The sequence below is a fragment of the Struthio camelus genome, chromosome Z (assembly GCF_040807025.1).
Source record: "Struthio camelus isolate bStrCam1 chromosome Z, bStrCam1.hap1, whole genome shotgun sequence".
Lineage (NCBI taxonomy): Eukaryota > Metazoa > Chordata > Aves > Struthioniformes > Struthionidae > Struthio > Struthio camelus.
The window spans coordinates 14,242,112-14,264,780 of record NC_090982.1 but is presented as its reverse complement, the minus strand read 5'-3'; positions in this window follow the sequence as shown (position 1 = coordinate 14,264,780).

Genomic DNA, 22,669 nt, shown 5'->3' with positions numbered 1-22,669 from the left:
AGAGCATCGTATCAAAACCCCTCAGTGGCTGCCCCATGCCTGTGACCTATGGATTTCCCTTAGAATGTCACAAGAGCCAAGCACACAAATATTACATGGGCATACATGGCACAAAAAACATTTTTCAGGCAGACAAGACCACAGTAGGAGTCTGGAGAAAGGTCTTCACCACTTGTCTAGTTCTGACTCTTCGTTTTGCAGAGGACAGGCCAAACCCTGTGTCCTCAGACCCAGACCACTACCTGTGCTTGGTGGCAATTCAGGCACAGTCAGACCTCAATTAGCCCCAAACCCACCTTCTCTTTTGAATGATATCTGATGTCTTTCACCACACGGAAAATCAGCCCATCTAAGAAGTCTGGAGGAGGGCTGAGGTGGAAAACAGCTGCTGTGGAGCATTCAAAGACCCAAAGGAGTTGTCTGCCAGTATGCTGCAGCAGCTACCAAACCCTATCCAAATCAGGCACATTTGCCCCTTTCAGCTTTGGATGGGTTAGCTTTCCCTTATAGCCATTTCTCCATTCATGCTTGTCTGCTAACATTAACTTTACACTAGAAAGTCTTAATGATATTTTCCCTTGTTCATGGTAGACTGTATAAACATAATCAGACTTCCCCTCCATCCCCCACCACCTCTCAGGAAGCTTGTGGAGCACATGGCGACTGCCAAGTCCTCTTGTTGGAAAACTGCAACCAAATATAGCAAGTCTGGACAAGAACTGGACTTTTTTTTTTTTTTTTCCTCTCTTCTGCTGTCTGGGTTTAAGTTTGTCTGCAGCTGCTGGAGTTACACAGAGCCTTGAAAGAGTGACCGCTTTTATTTTTTGACTAGATTGCAAGCCAGCGTTACCACAAACCCATTTTTTATGGTTTTACAAAAACCATGTGGCAAACCTTTGAAAAGCTACTTAGTTATCCTGTTAGTGACCACTGTCTTCTGGAGCTTTTCCCTTTTCTCCCTTATCTATGCTTCATAAAGACTTTCGTGCCACTTCCCAGAGCAGAGGTAGACTCTAATTAGCTATGCAAAACATTTAATGCATGTTTCCCTGTTATTCTCTAAAATACTAATGTTCACAGAGTGGCGTCTCCAGGAGAAGAGATTTAAATCTTACTGCAAAGGAAACTTGCAGATTAACCACCAAAGCGACCAAGAGATGATAAAGGCGTCCCTAACGACTATTACTTTTATAAGTACATGCCATTACAATTTCTGTGTTGCAGAAGCAGTCAACTAATTAGAAAAAAAAAGTGAATTTTGTGGATAATTAAAAAGAATTTAAAAACCCTGTTACTTTGTAAGTAAGAAGTGGGAGAAATCCATGCTCAGCGGCAGGGTTCAGCTCTGTCAGCTGTAGGAAAATTTCTGCAGGACTGTGCTACGGTTTTTGACTCCACTGGACACCAGCCTAAACTTTTGATTTAGAACAGATCACTTACCCATTCCCTACTCATTTCAGTCCCTGCTAATACTTCCGGATCCCCACCTTCCCAGTTGCAAATTGAGGAAAACACTACTGCAACTCCTGCACATACTGTCTGTCTTATGGACTGAATTTTTTCAAGGCAAGAGCCCTCTCTTCAGCAGGATAGTTCCAATGACTTTGTTTCTGTGGAATCCTGTAGCATTCTCATCGTGCTGTTATTTTTGTCTTAGCACAAACAAGTTAGATTTTGTTCTGTCTTTAAACTAATCATCATAAATGTTTTCCCTTTCCCTTGGAAATATGCCTTTCCACATTAGGACGTATCTAAGACCTTTCAAACTTCTCCATGAGGGATTAGGTGACAAAAGGACCCACCTGGAATGGGAGGATCCACACTTGTCCCTGTAGGGATGGGGGACCACAGCTTTTGCACGCCTACTGACTGCTCCTGAAGCACCTAATTCCCTCCGCTGGATTTTAAGAGCGTGTAGGTGATTTAAGCTCAAAAGCAGACTTCTACCTCCACAATGCATTACATCAGGCAAGATAAGGTGTTATTAAGGGTTTCCAAGAGTGTGAGAGACTGTGTAAGGTATCTGACAAGAAATATCACTTTAGATGTAAGAAAAGCATTGCCACCACCCACCCATCCCCATTAAGTTTTGTTTTTCAGATAAAGCATTTGTTCAGAGTCAGCATACCCGGCTGCTGCTTCACCTTCACCCTGGAGATCTAGGTCAGGGTGAATTTATGCTTGCTCCTAAAGCAGTGGAATATCTTTCACTATTTCAGTCTGGCCTCCATTAGATCTCATCCCTTGCACAGATGCCATTACAAAAGGGTTCATATTGTGATATTACAGTCAAAGGGAGCAAATTTCAGTACGATTTGGATCCTGTCCTTTGTGGGTATACCACACGTACCTCAAAAAATCATAGCAGCAGGGCCTTGGGTGCGAAGGTAGTATAGATAGTACATTCAGAAAGGCGTGAGGTAACATTAGCCACCTTTTAAAGTAATTCCTTTATCTGAAGTTTTCACTAAACAAATTAAGGGGGAGGAAGGCCTCCAAGTGCTTGAGGAAACAGGAAAATTTACTAAAACAAACCAGAGATTGATATTTCATTTATTCCCCTTCCCTTATTTTTGGCAACTCATTTCCCTCTCCGTTTCCTTTAAGGTGGAAGAAAGAACAAAAAAGGAAAGAGAGAGGTACACAGTGGTAGAGATAACCACAGCTAGAGACAACCAAGTAAGTGCTAACCAAAGTGAAAAAAAAAAAAAAAAAAAAAAAGAGGAGGGAGAGGGACAACAATAAAAACTTTCTTTCATTTATATTGTGCCTGAACAATTCCTTTCTAAAGCTGTGCAAGAAATACTAGAAGTATTTCATTTCTTGATCATTCCATGCTAAAGAAAATTATCTGTGCCTAAGAAGCAGTGCTATATAGATAGGCTGCTGAAAAAGATCCACTAAAAATAGAGAACAAGCAAAGAAATATTGCATCTGTGAATGTAGCTTTTGAGTGGCAGAATTTTCCAGCTACGCTCTAGGAAAGACGTCTGCCTTCTGCTCAGCTGCCTGGCTAGGAAATTAGCAAGTGATTGCACCTGCTGAACAGACCGTCACTGCCCTGGAGATTTGTAAGCCACAAATGCAAACACGCTCAGTGTGCGTTTCTGCTGAGGGCATGTCAGTTTGGGATAACCTCGCTTGTTTGGGAATTCTTCTCAGATACTCTGGGAAGCGTTCCCAGTTCACTCCACCCAGATTATGTCATACAAATCCACTCAGTAAGAAATGCAGCAGGAACAAGTGAAACAAACTGCTGTATTAAACACAGAGTGGTAGAAGAAGTAGCCTACCTAGAAGGACTTTGTTTCATTCCAGAAGAATAAAAGCAAGAGATAAGAGCAGCTTTCTCTTGTGCAGAGCTGTGAAGCAGGAATCAGGCTCCCAGCAAGCAAGTGCCTAGCACCAGTCCCTTCACTTGTGTTTTTAAAAGCTGATTATAAGATTTCACAACTATAAAACTTATGCAATAGCTGTTTGTATGTATTTATTCCCAACTTCACTCATAAATCAAATGGACTCTTAGATGCCGACAGCCAGCTCTAAGCTATTGATGAGGTTAAGGTACGTCTTCGAATTGCTTGCTGACTTAGGTGTATGTGAAATCACATCTGTGATTCCAGTTCTCTGAAAGTCCATTTCCATGTTAACATTCACCTGAATAGCAACATTCAAATGTTCGCCCTAGATTAGCAAGCTGTATTTATATCCCAAGGTTTAGTGTAAGATATTTTGATGTTATTGAATTTCACTAGTGTCATGCTAAATGGGGATTTAGAAAATGAGTATATCTTGAAGCTTAGTCTTTTGAGAAGCATGCACAGCCAGGCGGAAAAGTAATCTTATTTACTAGTAGCATTACACTAGGCCTGGGGAGCTGAACTGTGGACAAAAGCCCTGCCGTACTTGGGTGTTTGTACCCACAAGCTAAGGGACAGAGCTTTTACTGAAGAATTTGCAGCAGAAACAGCCCAGTGTTTGATGAAGGAAAGGACTGCATACGGATATAAAGTACCATCCCAAGGTCATAAAGTGACTCAGCAACAGAAGCTGGAAATAGGCTCCAGATCTCTTCTCTAAAAAACAGAACAAAAACAAAAACACTACAGCAGTGTCTTGAATGCCCAAAGGAAAATGTCTTTGTTCAGTGGTTAAGCCTGAGAAAAGAGTCCTTATAAAAGGGGAAAAATTTCCCTAGAGGAAGCAACTAGAGCAGGAATTAATATTTATTAAAATATTAACATTAGTGTTTAAAATCAAGTTATTGCCTGTGGCCATCATAAATTACAACATAGGCTTCTATATAATGAGAAAAACAGAAGATTTTTTATTGTGTTCATCTAAATAGTAGTTTTCCATGTCAAAAATAAGGAAAAAATCAGTTTGTTTGGGACTTTTTTGTTTTTAGAGGCTCAAAAGAGTTCATGAAACACAAAATTACTGGATTGTCCCATCTCTAATTACCCACAGAAAGTTATTTGTACTGAACATAAGATCTAAAACTTTCCCTAGAGAACCTACAGACTTTGGACCTGCTTTTAGCCTCAGATACACACACAGTCCTCAGAATATATACTTATGAGTAGCATTCTGGTCATTTTGGTCAGCTTGCTCCAAAACCCATCAAAGGCAGCAGATGTCATTGTATTCAGAGAGTTCAGATTAGAAACGACCATTACCCACTCTAGTAAAGAAAGGGGACTAAAAAAATGACAAGATTAGCTATGCGACAATGGAACCGTCCATCACAAAAAGGGCCAAAACCAGGACTAAACATCTAAAGCAAAAATGCATAGCATGAGTTTTGTCCTTCTTATAAAAACTTGGCATTGACTGAAATACACAAGATTACGCATTGCCAGACACCGAGATTCCTGTTCCAAACATACTGGCAACATCTCTCATCTTTAATCTCAACAAACTGATGGGTGGTAGCAATTATATAGGATGATTTATTTAAAGTTCCATAATAGGCTGCTACTCTGCCTTGAAGGCTAATCCACAAGCTCTCTTCCCTTGCCTCAGCCATGTGAAAATTCTCCTTGATTTCCAAAGCCAGATATCACAAGAACACAACTCACTCACCTTCCATTTTTTCACTCACCTTCCATTTTTAAAAGAAAGTAGAAAGGTCTGAGAGAAAATGAAGATCTTTGCTCTATAAACAGCTAGTTCAGAACTATAGCCCTCTTGAAAGTCTGTTGAGGAGAAGAGAGTATCTCCTATTGATGTTCCTCTGCATTTTGGGTTAGTGAGCAGCATTACTTGAGCCCTTTGGTTAAAGGCTCAGCCCCATCCTACCTCAGCCCCTGTTCAGCGCCGGTGAAAGCAGCACGGCTGACACAGATCACAAGTGAGGGACATTCGGCCTTGTGGGACAAGTGTCCAAAAGATCTTCAGAGGTCTTTTAAGGAATGTTACTTCACACAGGGAGCACTGAATGATTTCAGTGAAGTCAGGTTATCCCATCACCAGCCCAAGCCAAAGAGAGGTGCTAAGCTCACAGCCAAGACACTGCTTTCGCTCTCTGGCCACGTGCAGATCATGGAAACAGGACTAGGCAGGACTGATATCCCGTTCTAATGCAGTCTAAGCCAGTGATAGAAAAAAGAGCATCCTGCATAAATTGTTTAATCCTCCCCGCAAGACCCCGCTACACACCCAGAAAGCTGCTCTGACTGTCAAGGAAGTCTCTTACTTAGACTGTCTCTCACCCTTCCCTTTCCCTCACCTGTCTACAAGTAAAGGACAACAGCTAAGATTTATGCTAGATGAGCAAAATCAAGGGCACAGGTTTATCCTTCTTAGCTATGATAAAGGGCTTTGCAAATTTCATTTTTAGGGAAACTAGGGGCGCCGAGTGTGTTGGGAGGTGTTAAAACAAAGAAAGATGTTGTGGAGGAATTAACTCCCTTCATCCTAAAATTTCCTTCACCTCATTTCTCTCTCATTTGCAAAACACTAGACGAATTTACAAAGGCAAACTGGGGACTCCACAAACCCTTGGCAGCTCTCTGATAGAAGGCCCACAGGAGTGCGAAGCAGTCTTATTATTGGAAGAAGTGTTCTGTGGAAATATCTCTGCTTGTCCAGAGGCGGGGAGGGGCACTGTCATTCTTCCAGCTCCTTGTTGATAGCTCTTCCGTCTGCTCCACTATTATTGTTACTTTGCCGAGATCAGTTATCTGCCCACAAGTTGCAGCTTCCCCGGAGATCTGAGCAGCCAATGCTGCCTTTGAGAGAAAAGATAAAAGGAAAGAGGAGGGAAAAAATCTCTTATTTCTACCAACTCTCACCTTGATTTCCCCTTTTTTCAGGCAACTTTTTCTATGTCACCCAGTTTGGACGTTTGGTGGGGCTTGGTGGGGGGGAGTTGCAACTTGAATGAGTCAAGTGTTGTCTTCTATCCATATTCATTTGTTTTAATATATTTTGCTGTTTCACACGTACTTCATTCTGAGAATGAAGTTTTGTCTTCACCTTTCTTTGTTAGAACAAAATGCTTTACATCCCTGCTGAGCTGCAGAGCTGAGAGCTGTGCAGGTGTGCTGATGTTCAAAAATCTACTCTTATCACCTATGATGGATGCATCAGATGTCCTGCCAAGAAATCTTTCCCATAAACAAGGTATCGTTGACCTAGAATTCAATTTAATTTCAGAGTGAAAAGATTGGTCTTTGCTCCAAATCCATTAAGTATCAGATCTATCTATTTGACATTTCCAGATTTTTTTTAAGCATGTGTTATTTGACTTTAGAGAAATGTATCCCCACCAAAACCCTGCTTACAAAATGCAACTTCACTTTAGGGACAAAAGAAAAAAAAAAAAAAAAAGCATTCCTGAACAAGATAACACTTGAGAAATGTTTAAGGTTAAGCAGAAGCTACCAAAACTGAGTATATGTTTCTGAGACCAGAGCTTTTCTTCAGGAAATTTTAGGATGCAGATCTCAAAAGAGATCGAAGGAGCACAGTCTTGCTGAAAGCCGCAACATTGCTTGCTTATACTACTTGAACATCTGACACCCAGCTAAAAAGCTTTTAGTTGTCAAACCATTGCTTTAAAGAGCCTCTAGAACTTGACTCTTTAGTAAGATATTAAGTGAATGTAGCGTATCCCTTTTATTCCTTTCCTTTAAAAGGACGAAACTTTATGTTTGAGGATTCATTTCGTAGGCACTATGATATATTAAAGGAAAAGGCTGTTACTATTATTTCATTGACAATTTCATTATTTAGATATCACTCTGTGGGATGAAAGCATTAATTCATGCAGACACATCTAGGTCTATCTGTCTGAAAACACTCAACGTAGTTTTCGAGTATGCTGACACCAGACCTGAGCCTTAAGCCAGTGGAGTTGTTTGGCCTTAGTAGAAGTATGCTAACCTTATTCACAAGTGATTTGACCAAACAGTTAATAAAGAATAAGAAAGAGTGCCTAAACTTTGCTCTTGCTTAGCGTTTTCAGTTGGTTCGAGGTCGGGTCAGAGAGACAGCCAAAAGGAAGTTGCGGTTATTAAAATTAAAACTAGGCAGCTAGAAATCCCAGCTCTAATTCCTGTGGACTCTGCATACAAAACCAAGCAAGTAACTACTGCAATACTTCTTACTTTAAGTGAGCCTAATTGTATTTTCAACACTGGATTAATGTACAGGGAATACTGAGGTGTCCTGCTAAAACTTGCTCTGTAAATAAGGATCACTTTCCTGAAAGAAATTAGTCTAGCCTTTAAAACCTCTTGTTTCCCTGTATATGATAATGTTTAAGTATTCTAAAAGAAGCGATAATCGCTAGTGCAAGCCTAGAAACTCCAGTTTTTAGAGGTATTTTCCTATTTCCCTTCCTAAAAACATTTGAACTGCTTAATGATCCACAGATGCTTTAGCTCTGCTAGCTTGTTTAAATACATTTTTATTTATCCATCTGGGATGATTTTCCAGATGCAACGAATCCTACTTTTTGGGGGGAGAGGGGCCTTTTTTTTCATTCATTTAACTGTTATAGGATGATAAAAGGTGAAGGACTTTCAAAAGTTTGGTGTCAACCTGCGAGTCTCTCAACTTCATTTAGGTGGAATTTGGCCTTTCTGACTCAGTGAAGAAGCATTTATAACATATTGAAGAGGTATGAAATGTCAGAAAAGACATTCTCATAATAACAGCAAGAGTTATTTCCCAGAAAACATTAGGAACAGAACTAAAGCTTTTTGGCCAGCATGCAAACAAATTTACTTACAGGCTTTTCAATCTTTATTTCATTTTTTTTCAAGCTCTCACTAGTTTGGGGAGATTTCCCCTTTGTTCTTCTCCAGTTTCATGAGCTTCTGCCCTCCTTTTTTCTACCTGGAACTGGATGTGGATCATTTTAGCTGATCCTCTGGTTTTGTGATTTGATATTGCCTATGAAAATCACAGTTTCTTTTTCAGATAGAGCCTTCCATAGCCCACTTATCATCATTTTGGTTTCCAGTACAGCACTTTTTGTTTACAGTTATCTATTGTGTCAAAGGAGCCATGCAAAAAAATCCTTAGTGATCTGACAAAAAACATATATTTCAGGGTAGGTGCAGATAAATACAAAGGCTGAGAAATGTGTAGCCATTTACACCTTGGGAGGAATAGTACAGTATCTGTTTGAGGTTACTGCTGTCACATCCATTCCACTCAGGAATAACTGATATAGAGGGCCATGAGGTTGCTTAAAATGAGTATAATAAGAACTTAAGGGACCTCACCATTAGGCTTTCAAGTGTTTTTGCCACTAAAGCTGTTACTTAGACTCATGAGTGAGAGTACCCCTACCCCACACTCCTTCACCAGCACGACCCATAGTCAATAGTCAGATACAGATACTAGCAGTCTAAGTATCTTTGCTTTTCTTGCCAAAAGTTGTTGCAAAGTTTTTCTGCCATTGCTTAATTCACAAACCAAAAATCAAGTACAAACAATACAAGCAGAAGATGCTATTTCACTATGAATGACTGTTTGCTGAGAGTCCTATCCTTCTACTACTACCAGGAAGCTCCTCTAAAGGTAAAATTTGCTCTAGGCTGGTGCATGTTACAAGTCCATTTCTGCCTTATAATTATAGAGCTTTCTTGCTTCATTCTTGCAGAAGAAAAAGGCGTTGTGCGAGTATAAATTACCTTTTCTCCCAAAGTGAAGTTCCTTTACATCTCCAGAGTAGAACAAGAATGCCGGAAGGTTATGTATAAATAATTCCCCCCACACTTCTGTAATTGCATCAGCTGCAGTGAGAGGAGGGTGTTATTCCTCTGTTAGAGTAGATAAAGCAATAATGATGCAACTCTGAGCATAGACAGTGTTTTCTGTTAGACAGTGGCCATACCAGTTATATAATATTTTCCCTTCTTTATGCTTTACCGTTGTAGTTCTCACAGGCTGCGGTGTGAAGGAAGCTCACCACACAAACATCTCAGATCTCTTCCTTGCAGACCACATCCAGACCCATAATGGGGATAGCTGCGTGCAGCCATGCCTGCTTCCATTTCCCACTTCACAAGTCATCTCATGGCTACTAAATTTTTTCATTCTATTATATTAATTTATTTTACCGTGGATTGCCCTGTAAAAGTGCTGTTTAAGCAGTGTGAGCAGCTAATAGGTACTGGCTAGTCACAAGCATGAGAAGGTAGCGGCAGCATATGCTCGTGAAGTAAGAAACCATCCTTCACTGAATGGTAGCATTTTTAAGGATGTTTCTCTGCGCCAAGTGGGTGCACAAACGTTCCAGATTCATGAGTCCAACCTTAATCATCATGTAAAATATAGATTTGGTTTTTTTCCCCCTTTATAAATGTTAATCTCTTAGTATATTCAAACTATTTCCTGAAACACCAAGAACTACGTTTTCGTTTTTGTTTTTAACTTGCTCTGAAAAAATGAACCCTCTCATACTCCATGTGATCACAGAACTCCAGAAGCTGATGCCTTTATGAATTTCATATAGCCCGTTTTTACTAATGATTTAGGAAGAAGTTATCATATTCCTTTGCCAAGTATACCTACACCATGACCGCACATGTGTGAAGAAGCAACCAAAACATGCCATTTTAACCTAATAGAAAAACTTATAAAGGAGAGCTGCTTCTTACCATAGAGGAAAGCAAAAATCAGAAGACTGATGCATTGCCACAGTTCCCACACACCAACTCCTTCTTCTGGTCTTCCTGCTTCACTAACCCAATTAACACCTTACTGACCAGTGCAACAGCTTTATGCTCAGCAGCTTCCAGTAATTCCTGGCTAAAGAAAGCCATTCCAGGCTAGAGCTCTTGCCATGGTGTCCTTAGCTCACCCCAGCCCCTTGTTCCAACCTATAGTTTAGTGGTAGTATAATGAGATACCATGCAGGAGGAGAGTAAGTGCATAGAGGCTTGTCTTGACTGCTAAAAGAGCTGCTTTATTAAAAAAAATAAAAATAAAAAAGAGAGTGAGAGAGAGAGAGAGAGGGAAATGAACAACTCAAAATCTCAAAGTAAATCTTGACCTTGATGAGTGTACTCCATGGGAAAACTGTGTCTTCACTGTATTTTTTTTGCTAAGAAAGCACACATATGCTAGCTGCTTTGCTATGGAGAAGATTAGCTGGGAGATCAATACTTGATCCTAAAGTGGCAAAGAGCCACCACTCTGGCTTCCCAGGCTATTCATGCTGAGTGTTAAATCCCTAGGAGCTACGGAAGTACCAAGTGGATATGGTTTGTCTCAGGCTCCTTACAGTGAAGCAGCGCTGCGGATCTAAAACTTTGAGGAGAGATAATAGAAAATACCTTAAGGCTACTATCAGGTGCCATTACAGCCAGCTGACATCTCAGGATTCACATGGTGCAGTAAGGAGAAGACAGATCCAGATCCTGAAAGACATTTACAAACCTCTCAGGAAGTCCAAAACAAGTCCGCAGATTTATACCCAGCTCACTTACCCCAGTGTACCTAAAAACTGAGTATCTACAAGACAAATCACATAGCGTTTAGAATAGTGTGTGGTAAAAATCCTCATGCTTGGGGTTTTTATTTCCCTGCAGATCTTTCATCTTCAGAGTGCCAGATGGAAGTTGGACCTCTGAGTGCTTTTGAGAGACCAGCATATCGTTCATGACCTAAGTATCAAACCATAAATCTTATTCTCTGAATAGCAAGAAGTAGGGTTTTCCAATGGTAATAACATGAGAAAAGGTAGGCAGAATTTCACTGTCTCCTAAGCAGAGTTTGTACCAAAGCCTTTTGCATTCAGTGACGTTTGCGAAAAGTCATTAAAGTTATTAAGAAACAATGTTGTCCTGCTCTTATTCCAGCTTAGTGTGACATAGAGGCACAGTCAAGCAAAGATGAGCTTAGAAATCCTGATGTTTTTCCTTGGTGAAGCAGATTTACCAAAATAAATATTAAAAGTATACTTGCTGTGTCGGCAAATGTCACCACCTATTTTGAATTATTAGTAGTAATCCAGTCATTATTACTATGTCTGCTTAGTGTCTCTAATCCATTCTGTTTAACAGCTCTGAAATGTCACTTGTTGATTTCCCAATAATCTTGTCCCACCCTGCACCTGGGCAGAGAGACAAAAACATGAGTCCTGAATCAAGTACAAGCAATGAGATGAAAAATTAACAAGCAGCATGACTAAACAGAGTATTTCATCTTAGTGGTATTTAGAGTACTGTGCATTTAATAAATAGACCTAAAGGAATAGATAGCCATAAAAACTTTCAAACTTTAATGAATAGGAGTGGAAGCTGAGTAAAGAATTATTGTTGTATAGTGAGGGTTTCCACCACCATGCAGGCAAATGAATGCTGGCATAAAGGGCATAGAGTCTAAATCACGTTAGTATTGGTTCAGTGGTGTATGACTTCAAGCAGGTCAAAGCCACAGGACAGGCTTCTCCGAGTTTCTGTTATCACGGACACCATCTCGCCATGTTTCATGACTCATCATTAAAGCACTACCATGAAACATGGCATTTCAATCTTTAGAGTTAGTCAAAACTTCTATTTCCTTACATAGTATGGGCAGGTCATCATATTTTTGCAAAATGCCTCCTATACGATGGCAGACACATGCAGCATTTTTTGCCCATTTGTGGCCAGACTGAACTGGTTGTCTCAGGCTGTCTGTTGAATTCAAGAGCTGTGGACTAGCATTCATTTGCTGTAGGTGATGGGAGCAATGGTAATGAAGAACCCAATGCGGAGAACAGCATGACATTTACTTTTTTCCAGCCCAAAATGCCCTGCCTTTAATCTGCAGATTGCACACCTTTCAGGGTGTGCCAACAAGACAAGGAAAAGTTCCTTCCAAGAGGAACTTTCATGCCAGTGCCACATCTCTCCAGCAACCCTGTCATATCTCTTTTCCGCCCTTATTAAGGATTGTCTGAAGATAGGAATAATAGTTTTAAAGATGTGTGATTACAGCCAAGGAAATGCTGTGCTATATTAGCAAGCCTTAGCTCATTTGAAATGAGAGCTTCATATTGAGCTGATAAAGTGAAACTTCCTCTTAAACTTTTTGAACTTGAGCTTTCTCTTATATGCTTTGCTGTAAATCAGAAATAAATATGTTTAAGTCTGGAGCTGTGCCAGGCATTTCAAACTACATGAAAGGTAATATAATTAAGAAAAAGGGAGTGATTTGCTTCCTCAGAGGCCAACTAGTCTGTTTCTGAATCTGCCTTAGCCACAAGGCAAAGCCAGGGGGATTTGGTGTTAGAAAGCCTTCTCACATTGCAGCAAGTCAGAGCACTGTGGTGGCTATTGCATCTCGGTCTGACAGTTCACAAACATTCAAGTTGGGAGCTGCAAGAAACTGTGTAAATAAAAACCAAAAATAAACACACAGTGATGATGATGTGTTTCCGCCAATATTTTCCACTTCTTGAACAGGTTGCCTGACTGTGTCATTAACTCTGGCATCTGTCATGCAGCCTGCATTTTGCCAATGTATAAAGAAAAGCAAAAATGTGCTTGAGGAGAAATAAAGAGAAAAGAAGAAATAAAAAAAAAAGAGAAAAGAGAGAAGAAAGAAGGAAGAAGGAAGAAAAAAGAGGAAAGAGGAAAGAAGAAATTAAACAAGAATAAAAGGAAAAAGAAAAGAAGAAAGGAAGAAGGAAGGAAAAAAAGACGAAAGAGGAAAGAAGAAATTAAACAAGAATAAAAAAGGAAAAAGAGAAAAGAAAAACAAGAAAATAAAACAGAAGTGGTAAAGCCTGGTCCCACAAAACAGCAGCCATTAAAACTCTGAAGACTGGAGACCAAGATCTGATCTGTAAGATGCTGTTTATATGCTTAGCTCTGGGCTGACAGTAATGTTTGCTTTGTGCAGGGAAGAAGTATTTTCATCAGATAAAAAGTGAAATTTCCTGCTGTAGGATAGACCCCAACACAGGTGGTGTCAGCTCTGGAGGGATCCCTGGCATAGAGTGCCTACATATCACCGAATGCTTGGAAAATAGTCCGAGCCTCGAAGTATCTGCGCTCCAAGCATACAACACAGGAAGTAGGTAATAGTACAAAATATCACTTTCTGTAGAGAGATAAACCTCAGGAAAGATGCACAGTTTAGGGGGCCACACAGGAAACATAACAAAGAGCTGGGATTCAAAGCCATATCTCCACAGTTCAGCGCTGCGCTATAACTGCCAGAATGTCCTTTGTTTTCCTCCATCCACCTTCACCTTAGCCGGCTAAAGAAGAACCTCCACCTCGTCCCAAGGTGCGTTTCTAATTAGCGCTCAGCAGAATAGTGGCACTGGATTCCTGCATGACCCACTCCCACTGCGTACCTCATGCTACTTTCCGTAGTCACAGAAATTATTTTTGCACTTGTGCACACGCATGCAAAGATTTAATCCATTTTTTTCCTTCCACCTTGCCTTCCTGCTTAGGAGGGCTCAGTAAATTGCGAGCTCACCTGGAAAACATTGCCACTTCTTGCAGAGATGCCAGGAGAGCCATCACCAGTGCCAGGCCATTGGCAACACCGATGCCACTAGCTGAGGAGAAAGGTATGCTGTCACATACTCAGTAAACCTCAGCATGGCTCAGGCTACATGCCTGATAGAAATCCTCTTTCAGCTGGCTGAAAACATTATTTTGCTTCCTCACTGTGTTCTTTTCATGGATCGCTCTAGAAAGGTGTACAAAAGGCAATGCTGAACTAGAAAGTCAAGAAGATCCCTCTGTGCCTCAGGCACATAGTGGCATCACGTCCACTGATTGAATGCCAGCAAATAGCTGCCAATAGTTTGCTAGGCATTTACAGTAGCTATATATAATGTCTAGGTATTATTTTTTGAGAGAAAAAATGGGGGCAAGGAGGAAAGAAAGGTGTGAAAGCCATTAAATAAGGGAGTTCCATAAAGGAAAAATAGAAGCTTGGGTACTGGAAGGAATCAGATAGAGTGATCAGTTCTGGGCATTGGGAAGGCCTTGAAGCTATTCATCCAGTCAGCTTATTTTTATTTTGAAAGAGGAAATGGTATGGAAACTCAGAGCTTCCTTTTCTGTCAGTCTATTAAGGGCAGAGAACAAGGAGGTGGCAGTATTTAATGCTTAGTCTGTTGTCTGTCTTCCCAGTCTCCTAATGCAAGGGCTAGTTGGGATTCATTGTTCTTCAGAGGGAAGGAAGGAGACAATGGAAAGGCCAATCTTCACAAAAACTTTTTATTATTTTCTCCTTTCACTACTGTTTCTTCCACAGCTCAGATTAATACAACTGCTTTGGCATCCTGGTTGAAACCGCTGTGTTTCAGGCAAATTCATATCAAAGCAATGCCAAAACTGTTTATTTGAGTGTTTTAGGTACAAATTGGACCAGACTGAGCTGGCCCAGCAGATTACGCAGTAAAAAGGAAACTAAAAAACATTAAGTGCTTATGAATTTGCCGTCCACAGGGAATTACAAACAGGTGATTTTCATGTTCATTTTCTGGGGGGGTTAGTTAGAATGGTTTAAAGACTACTTCTAATTTATGTTATGAATTAAAAACATAATTTGAAATACACATTAATGTGCCAATATAGAGATTTTTTTAATTCGTTCTTCTTTTATGTGATAGTTTAGAAGTTCTCTAAAGAAAATCAGTGAACTGAGGAGACTGCTTCCTTAATACATCATTGTCTAAAGTTCAAGCAATACCTTAGTTTAGTCCTCATCACTCATACCCTTTAACATACATTTATATATGTCTGTATGCAAGGCCATGTAGATTGGCCTTTCCCTTGTCTCCTTCCTACCCTCTGAAGAACAATGAATCCCAACTAGCCCTTGCATTAGGAGACTGGGAAGACAGACAACAACAGACTAAACATTAAATACTGCCACCTCCTTGTTCTCTGCCCTTAATAGACTGACAGAAAAGGAAGCTCTGAGTTTCCATACCATTTCCTCTTTTAAAATAACATACATTTCTATATGTCACATACATTTCTATATGCTAATTTCAGCATTCCCATAGTATATTTTCATTCCCAGTTCAAAATGCACCACTTCCTCATTCTCACAGACAACAGGGAATAGGTCAGACCCTTGGCTGAGGAGCCAGTCCAGCTCCACAAACGGGGAGTTGATCTCTGCATTTACAACATTAGTATTAGACATCCTGCAGAAGAGCAGAGGGACCTTTCCACCACTGAAGGACAGAACGAGCTTCAGGTGCCCCTAGCCTAAGCACAGCTCAGTAATAACAAGGGGACAAAGCAACTGGCCCAAGCCATAAAAACGGAAGGGAAGGGAAGGGAAGGGAAGGGAAGGGAAGGGAAGGGAAGGGAAGGGAAGGGAAGGGAAGGGAAGGGAAGGGAAGGGAAGGGAAGGGAAGGGAAGGGAAGGGAAGGGAAGGGAAGGGAAGGGAAGGGAAGGGAAGGAAAGAGGGAAGGGAAGGGAAGGGAATAGGAAGGGAAGAGGAAGGGAAGGGAAGGGAAGGGAAGAGGAAGGGAAGAGGAAGGGAAGGGAAGGGAAGGGAAGGGAAGGGAAGGGAAGGGAAGGGAAGGGAAGGGAAGGGAAGGAAAGAGGGAAGGGAAGGGAAGGAAAGAGGGAAGGGAAGGGAAGGGAAGGGAAGGGAAGGGAAGGGAAGAGGAAGGGAAGAGGAAGGGAAGGGAAGGGAAGGGAAGAGGAAGGGAAGAGGAAGGGAAGGGAAGGGAAGGGAAGGGAAGGGAAGAGGAAGAGAAGAGGAAGGGAAGGAAGGGAAGGGAAGGAAGGGAAGGGAAGGGAAGGGAAGGAAGGGAAGGAAGGGAAGGAGGGAAGGAAGGGAAAGGGAAGGAAGGAAGGAAGGAAGGGAAGGGAGAAGGGAAGGGAAGGGAAGGGAAGGGAAGGAAGGGAAGGGAAGGGGAAGGGAAGGGAAGGGAAGGGAAGGGAAGGGAAGGAGGAAGGGAAGGGAAGGGAAGGGAAGGGAAGGGAAGGGAAGGGAAGGGAAGGGAAGGGAAGGGAAGGGAAGGGAAGGGAAGGGAAGGGAAGGGAAGGGAAGGGAAGGGAAGGGAAGGGAAGGGAAGGGAAGGGAAGGGAAGGGAAGGGAAGGAAAGAGGGAAGGGAAGGGAAGGAAAGAGGGAAGGGAAGGGAAGGGAAGGGAAGGGAAGGGAAGGGAAGGGAAGGAAAGAGGGAAGGGAAGGGAAGGAAAGAGGGAAGGGAAGGGAAGGGAAGGGAAGGGAAGGGAAGGGAAGGGAAGGGAAGGGAAGGGAAGGGAAGGGAAGGGAAGGGAAGGGAAGGGAAGGGAAGGGAAGGGAAGGAAAGAGGGAAGGGAAGGGAAGGAAAGAGGGAAGTGAAGGGAAGGGAAGGGAAGGGAAGGGAAGGGAAGGGAAGGGAAGAGGAAGGGAAGAGGGAAGGGAAGGGAAGGGAAGGGAAGGGAAGAGGGAAGGGAAGGGAAGGGAAGGGAAGGGAAGGGAAGAGGAAGGGAAGAGGAAGAGAAGAGGAAGGGAAGGGAAGAGAAGAGGAAGGGAAGTGAAGGGAAAGGAAGGGAGGGGAGGGGAAAGGAGGAAAGGGAAGGGGAGAAGAGAAGAGGGAGGGGAAGAGGAAGGGAAGGGGAGGAGAGGGAACGGGAGGGGAGGGGAGGAGATGGGAGAAGAGGGACTCTAGCTTCATCAGTCACCCTATTCCTCTTGCCTCACCTTCTCATTGCAAAACACCCCAGAAGACTGCATCAAAGCTGCATACAGGCATCCACAGCTAGACCCCATCCACTTCAACTGGGTAGGGACTGCACACTTTTCAAGGCCACAGGTTAAATGCTTTGCTGCCTTCAGGGAGGAAGTTGGCAGTTTTAGATATTACTTCTGTTCACTGTTGTCCAGCCTAGTCACTTTTCACAAGTCACACTTCATAGCAGAGATGAAGCCGTGAGTGGCTCTGTTTATCATTTTTTCAACACAACTCTGTAAGTGCTGTCCAACAGCCAGCAATACTACCCCTGCCCACCGTGGCATCACCCAGGAGCAGGCACAAGAACATCACATTTTGGATGGATAACCTGGAATACAAAAGACAAAGGTCCTGCTATCCTCAAGCTGTCTGTGAAAGGAGAGACAACAAGTCATTAAGCATAAAGCCCGAAGAATAACAGATGATACCTCATCTGGCCGAAAGCCTGCTGGTGCAAAGTGAGCTTGTCAAAATATTTTGTTCTAGCTCAAGCCAGAAGAGCAAGTTTATATAAAAAAGCGCATGACTGTGTCTCTTGGGATCACAGTATCTCTGACTATGTTCTTGGAGCCCTGAAGCCAAGTTTAGAGTATAGCTGTACCATCGCCTTATTGCAAAAATGCCTTCCTTTTGCAGTGGGCTGAGGTACAGATATAATTTGTGCCTCCATCCAGCAAATGTGTGGTAATGTTAACTAACGCAACAAGACCCCCAGAATCTGTCCTCTAGAGCCCTAAACAGTCACATGAACATTTGCAGATGCCATCAGCTGTTCCCAGGCATAGGTTAAGTTGTGAAACCGTTGGCCTGAATGATACCAGAAAGTAAAAAAGGTTGTAGAGAAGCGTACTTTGGTTGGATAAGTCATTATTCTCAGCCTGGAGTCTGATATTGCAAACAAGCAATTCTCCAGCCAAGCAGTGCCTTCAAATCAGAATTGGCTGTCTGTCAGAGTGATATGCACAGTTCAACTTGTTCAGCCTCGTTCGGTCACAAATTACAGAGCTGAACGTGCGGATCACTGGATGAAGTTTTACAGCCTGTTGTTATGCAGTTCTAAGGGTTTTGCAGGCCCTTCCTGGTCTTAAAACTCTGCGAATGTTTGAAGCACCCAGAAAGGTAATGAAAGCAAAGAGGGTTCTACATACCCGTGTGCTAAAGAAAAACTAAATCATTGAAAATATGCCTATGCTCTGGGATATGCGCAGTTTTAAAGAATGCAGGCTCAGCAGCAGGCCAGGGAAGTGAAAGGAATTAAGCTCATAAAGAAAACGATATGTAAAAGAAGTTCCTGTAATTGCTAAAAAAACATTTTTGGACTAGTCAGTACTACATACATAAAACATGTTGCTCCTGGTAACAGAAAAGCAAACATTCGCCAGAGGTTGCAACTGCAGTTTGGGTGGGATTTTAAAAAGCACTTAAGGGACTGTGAAACCCAGTTTCCATTCTTTCAGGTGTATTTGAAAATCTCCGTATTTGTGCTCCGCCCTCCCTTTCCAATCTGCCATTTGCTATCCCAGAACAGAACCCTCAGCACAAGACTACAATGAGTTTTGAAGGAGGGTTTCAGCAGAATTGAATTCAGGCAGTCTCTATCCTGACAATGGTAGTAAATATAGACTTCTTCCATTGACAAACTGCATACCCATCCCCAGTAAAAAGACCATAGTAATATCTGGAAGATTCCAGGCTCTAAATCCTGAGCCGGTTTTGTCTCATGCAAAAATAAATAAATGAAGAGAGAGAGAGGGAAAGAGGGAAATGAAAATCCTGATTTGCCAAACCAAAGATTTCTAATTTAGCTAGTAGCCAGTCATTACCAGGGTATCACTGAGGTGGAAAATTTGAGTTCAAGAAATTTTGCGTATCAAATGGCAAGATAAAATTGTACTCGGTGAAGTTCTGTGCATAGTTTGTATAAAAGGTATTTAAGCAATGCTTATAAAACCATTACTTGTGAAAAATTGTGTCATGCAGAATATGTCTTTTGTATTTGTGATAGAAGAATCTTTCCACAGAGAAGTCTCATAGCAAATTTTAACGAGTAAAGTAACAGACAAAGATAAATATACATTGAAAAACAACTTCTTAGTACAGACATCAACATTAGGGAAGCCGTAGGAGCAAATAAAATAATTTTCAAGCTAAAAAAAACATCTAGCGTAAACCTTTTGGAAACAAAATGCTTCTGCAAAGCAAGACAGTACTTTTTCAATGGAACAGAAGTTAAAGGGACAGGTCTGAACCTTATTTCCTTGCCTCATCCAGAAGTCGTCCATGGAGTCAATAACTAGAGTCTTTACTCACCCAGTTGTGTATTAGAGAGCTCTATAGTCGGGTCATCCTTCACACACAAAAAAGCAGCTTTGCCTGTACCTTACTGTGCGGATCATTGCTGCAAACTTCAAGGTCCTGTCTGACCATATCAGACAGTGCACATGCCCCCTGACCTGTACTCCTGGCCTGGGAGGGGGAGTGTAGACCCCTTTCCACTGGAGTAGCAGTTTCAGTAAAAGGTTGAAGAAGCCTCTGTGCTAACTAAGACCATCTACAAATCTAGCTGTGTGATTGTATTACCAGAATGAGAAAATATAAGCAAAAGTGGTATAACTCAACCTCAGGCAATTCCACCTGCCACATTTTCTTCCTCAAGTTTTAACAATTTTTAAAGAAAAAGGAATATTGAATCAATAACAACAACAAAATCCTCCATATAATGCTTGTAGGACTTATTAAATAGCATATCTTATATTTTATATATTTTTCCAACTCACCTTTTTCAAGTATTTTGAAGCGTTTTAACTTCCCTGTGGTTCTACTATGAGAAGGCAGAAGGAATAGAGAAGACGAGGAAGAGTAAAAGAGGAATTTTCCTCTTTCCTTTATTGCTTTTTCTTTTTAAAGAGAATTAAAAACTTTGGAAAATATTGGTTTCCATACCCCCTCAAAATTATTGTTGCATGTCACAGGACCGGCAATAGGAGTTAAACAGTTCATTTGATAAAGTCTGGTCAGATAAGCAGAGAATATTCCCAAAATAGACTTATTTGGCTTAGTCTTAGCAGAGATTTCGGGAGCAAAGGAATGGCTGCAAGTGGAAAGTTGCTATTTAACTTCACTTGCTGCTATCAAAATAATAAGAGAAATAGGTGGTGCCTTTTTAAGTATCATCACATTAGGTGGTGGACTAGGCCTACAAAGTGCTGCCCAGGAGCATCGCTGTTCCCTAAACACACTTGTTTCACGTGAACATTTTCACAGCACTTTACAAACTTTCTTCTCTCAGCACCTCCAAGGTAGAGATGTTGCTGCATTTACCGGCTGAACAAACTGAAGCACAGACAGAAAAAGGGCTGCATTTTTCCAAAGCTATATTGTACATGGGCAACCTCCACTTTTCATCCAGTAGTGGAACATATACACAGAAATATACAAACTCTAACAATCTGTTATTCCTTCCAAAGTATTTAAGAAACATCACTGCATTTGTCCACAGTAAGATGGAAGCATAAACTGGAACCAGATTATTTATCAAATGCTTTTATCACTTAGTTTTGTTCACAAAACAAAGCTGATCATACTGCCCACAGCACTAGTAAATATTCTAGGCAAGTAAAGCATGTGTGAAAAAGAAACATGAGTACATATAATTCAGTTCATCCATTTTAGTTACAATCTGTTCCAAAAGCATTTTATTGGCTCCCATCTACAGACCCCATCCAATACATTCACCAGTGCAAAAATCTGAAAGAATAGAAAATTACTTGGAATCTGTCATTAAAAATCCCTGTAGAGCAGTCATTTTAAAAGCTGTTCTCATGGAGCTATGGAACACTGAATAATAAACACAGCTCATTCAAATTAAGTAACAAAAAATGATTTGAAAATATAATTTTATTGGAAAGAATGTATTTTGAAACCAATTTGTCCAATCTTCTGCCAAGACCATTGTAAGCAATAAAGGAGACTTTCTTGCTCCAGACATATATGGCATTTTAAAAGAAATATAATGCAGGTAACACCTCTTTGCTTCACTTTTATCTCCGCTGACTCTGTGACGGGAATTTATTAAAACTTTTCTGCTTTCTTTTTATTGAAACTTGAATGGGCACTCGATAACCTAAGGTAACAAGCTCTGAGCTCATCTGGGATTTTGGAACTGCAGAATGAAGCTAATAGCAAAACTTTAATTGATTTCAACAGACTAGAGATTTCACCCCGAGCTGAGTTTTGCAGCTTCGGCACAGAGAAAGAGGACTACCTCGTCACTTTGTGGTTTTAAGCCCCCCATTTTATGTCCACACACTGCTTTGCATCAGTTCAGACTGCAATCTCACAGCTGAGCAGCTGCTTTTCACGCTACCACTGTGGGTTGCTCGCATTTACCACAGCTTGCCCTGTGCGCTGGCACCCCAAGGAAACTACTGAAGAATATAACATTAGCATACTATAACACAGCTTCCTACCCCTTTCCTTCCATTCCGATAAAATGCTATGTTTATGGCATTTGTGAAGGGTATAAACATTTTCAAAGCTATAATATCCTTTAGTCTGTGAAACAGTGATGGATTATTAAAGAAATTATCAGTAAATATTGTTCTCTGACACAGCCTTCAAATGTGGTGATGTTCCGAGGCAAAACATAGGAAAAGCCTGCATGTGCATCTCCTGTGACTTGCCATCAGAAAATGTTCAGAACGCAATACAATATTGTTCACCATGTGAGAAGCTGTAGCCTGGAAGGGAAGGGAGATTTCTGAGGGAAGGGAGGTCTAAGCTGTTTCTCTTTCAGAGCAAAAGAGAATGAAGGAGTATGATTTATGACTGACTAAAACGTCAAAAATGATGCCTCTTGTACCAAACAACACCGTTCAAATCCTGTAGAAAGTGATGGACACCTCCATTAACATCCACAGGTCAGGAGTAAAAGTCTGAGGAAAGACAGATTTTTGAGTGAAAAAGTCAGAATGTACAGTATAGACTTTTTTTTCTTTTTTGAGAGCAAATTTAAATTTAAAACGAAAGGGGAGAGGAGAGATTAGGAAGTGTGTGTTCATCCACTAACCTCTACACTGTTGGCAGACTCTTAAATGCAAAAAAAAAACCCACCCACCTCTCACTCCTGTGCTGAACCCAGCCTACCCTCCTGTTGTATTTACATCCTGAGAAACCTTCTTGTCCATCACACAGGTGCTTAAGTCGATGTCTCCCCACTAATGAGGAAACACACTCTCTATACCTCTTTCAGCTGCAGGACAGCCATGGTAGCTTGTTGAAGCACAAAGCTGTGATGTCCGTGAGGCCAGGGAAAGCTAGCTAAGGGGAAGCAGGAAAAACAAAATGTCTTTGCCTTGGAGCCAGCATGGCACACGGCCACCGGGTCTCTTCCCTCCACCGATGTCAGTGCTGCTTCAAGCAAGCAGAGAAGGCTAGAGAGAGCTCAACATCTTACAGTTTTCCTATTTGCTAAACGTGCCACTTGCAGCCTAAATCGTACCAACGGCAAGCT